Source organism: Pleurodeles waltl, chromosome 12 (assembly GCF_031143425.1).
Source record: "Pleurodeles waltl isolate 20211129_DDA chromosome 12, aPleWal1.hap1.20221129, whole genome shotgun sequence".
Taxonomy (NCBI): Eukaryota; Metazoa; Chordata; class Amphibia; order Caudata; family Salamandridae; genus Pleurodeles; species Pleurodeles waltl.
This window is the reverse complement of record NC_090451.1, coordinates 33,752-36,968: the sequence shown is the minus strand read 5'-3', so window position 1 is coordinate 36,968 and position 3,217 is coordinate 33,752.

The following is a 3,217-nucleotide window of genomic DNA, read 5'->3' as shown; positions in this document are numbered from 1 at the left end:
TGAAGCGCAGAATAGCGTCAGTGGGGGAGAGCCACTTTCCATTTGCATAATTAACGCATTTATGAGCAAAGTGTAATTTACATTTCGAAATAACGTGCATATCAACCATATAATTTGTAGTAGGTGACTGCATTTAGCTAGTATGAGCAAGACCCATTTCACTGAAGTTAGCACATTTCTGTTGCCACCTTGAATGTCGGCTTTGACAAGTTTAAGGCTGAGGCCTGCACATTTCATTTTAATTTGTTTTGCATGTTATATGTTTTTCCATTGAAAATGCTGCTCACTCAGACAACTATTGCTAGCTAGTGAACAGTTTGTTGTTATGTATTAGAAGACTGATAGTGAGGTTCTGACTGAGAGAAGAAGAAAATGCCAGTGTGGGAGAGTGACTTGTGAGAAAAGCATTGTACTCGGTAGTCTGTTCATTGTAACAATTCAAGGACATAGCCATGCATGGACCATTGTGTTGCCCTGAGAAAGAAGGGGAGTTTACCTGCTTGTAAAGTCTGGAGTAATTTGATTGGCTCCAAAGGGTGAGAACAAGCTGTACTGTTGCAAACCAGTGCTTTCTCAAGTTATACTAGTGTGTGTTCCTTCTCAAGTAATAACAGTGTATGTTCCTTAGACTAGAGAGGAGGTGCTTGCTGACTTTAAACTGAGAAGACTCTTCTCGCCTCTGCTTATCTCCACAGCCCGAGAGAAAATATTTATGCCGAGGCACTCATATTCTCTCATCAGAGACCTTTTTTTGGTTTTCTGAAACCAACACGTTAACCTTATTTGCCTAACCACATGCCCTTTTCCAAATTATACCCACTTATTCTAGATTAGGATTTCCTTTATGGAACACATCTTCTGGATATGTTGTATTCTTCGTGCAGTTTTGTTAATGTTTTATTTTACCTTATCTTGAAATATGGACATTTGGACCATTTAAACGTGTAACAGTGATGCTTAAATCTAAATCCTTAATGGATTCAAGTGCCACTGCCCCATTCATCAGTGTGGGACTGAGTGAAAGCAGTAAAGAGGGACTTCACTCTCTCGGAAGGGCTGCAGGTGGAAGAGCTCTCCAATTAGTAGAGTCTCTCCTGTGGTGCGCAGGGGATGAAAGATCCAGAATAGGGGAGATGGGAGGCAGGAGTGCGACAATGTAAGTAAAAAGGGGGTAGAGTCACGGGCAATAAATTGGGGAAAAGTCTGTGAAAAGGGGAAGCAAGGAGAAATTATTGACATGAAAAAGGAGGAGGAACAGAGGAAAGAAGAGCAAGGCGAGGAACAAGTTAGCAGCTTGGGTGGTTGCAGGTATAGGGCTTCTGAGAACAGGGTGTTGGGGAACAGGGGTGGACTGGGACACAAGTGAGGGGTGGAGGAAAAAGGGTAAGTGGGTGTGTGTGGAGAGTGGCTCAGAGAAGGAGGTGGTGCAGGGAAAGAGAGTGGACCTGGCAACCAGATGGGTTCCATGCGAGGGAGGGAGAAGGTCAAGATGTCAACAAGTGGGGAGTACAGTACAACTGTTCATGTGGGAGAGTCCATCGTGGCTGCTCTACCTCAGAAAGAAGACAGGGTACAATCCAGTGTGGTTGACCTGGCTGCAGCAAAGAACCACTACTGAGACGGATAGAGAAGGTCTGTAGCGGCCTCCTCGTCGAAGACATCGAAACTGCACACATCTGAAGATTTTGGACCATATATCTCATTATGACAGATTGCGGTTACCTAATTGCGATTCGCTGCGAATCACAATTAGGTCATCACTATTCGAATGTATGAAACCCCATGAGTTTCATTTAGCATTTCCTGATGGCCCGCAAGTCGACCTACCTCGTTAATATTAATGAGGCAGGTCACAATTTGCGACCGATTAAGAAACGCTAAAATCACTGGGATGGACAGTGAATGATTTTCAATAAAGCAGCTTTTTTTTTTAAATGCAGCCCGTTTTCCGAATAGAAAAACAGAATGCATTTAAAAAAGAAAAATGAAAAGTTTGGCAATGGGACCACTGCCTGCTCTCAAAAAATGTTTTTTACTTCCATTCAGAAAGGGGAAGGACTCTTTTGGGGACCCCTTTCTGTTTGCTAATGGTTTACCACCTACTTGAAGTAGGTGGTAAAATGCCAATGTTTTAGGACCCATTTTGGTCACAAAACATTCCTACATTTCGCTGCGATTCGGTATTACGAAGGGTCGCCCTTGACACGCCTCTTCCTAATACCAAATCGGTATGTATGCGCAATTCCAAATTGTGATTCAGTAATGTGATAACAAATCGTAAATTGGAATTCATACATACCAAAATGCATTTTCGCAGTTGCAAACTGCCCGATTTGGCAGTAAGTGACCGCAAATATTCATGATACATATAGCCCTTTGTTTCCAGGGATTATGATGGACAGATTCCAGGCACTAGCGAAGTGGTGTCAGAGAGGCTGAGATTGTGGGTGAATGGAGCAGTCAGATGTGGATTAGGACAATTGAGATGAGATGACAGAAGTGGGAGGGTGTGCAGACTGTGCAGGAGGCAAAGAGAAACACACTGGAGGAGTGGTGTTGGTTGTCTGAGAGCCTGGCAAGGTCCGGGGGCTAATAATAAAAGCTTGGAGGAGTTTGGTGATTTGCAGGCATGGAAGAACCATTTTCATGCACCTGCACAGAGAACTGTTGTGGAAAACAGGAAGCCAGGCTTTGATGCGGGCCCTGATCTAAAGGCCAGGAGAGTGGGTTGAAAAAAGATGTGGGAGCAGTGCCAGTGATGGTGCAGTCAATGGGTGTGGATAGCGACAGCCTTAGCATGGAGAAGAAAGGGTGACTGGTGAAAGGGAAGTTTGTGCTAGATCAATGTACAATCTTTGATTTTAAAGAGGGCAACAGACAGAATCGGGAATGGCACTGAGAGTAGCAAGAAGGAGGTTGTAGAAGATGCAGGGGGTGTTAAGAAGAAGGAGGAGACCAAGGAGATTAAACAGAATAAGTTACCTTATATGGGCATCACTAAGCCATAGGGGGGAAATTTGATCGCATCAGCAAAGGACAAGATTTGGAAAGGGGGGTACTTTGAAGTGTTTAACCTGTTTCACGTGGAAGTCAGAGCGAAGGAGGGTTTAAAGGAGCAGGAGCTTGAGCTGTCAGACTGACGGTTCCGGTCACTACTGAAAATTACACAGCGGCCTTTTTAATATATTCCAGTCTACATTGTCAGGAGTACTTCAAA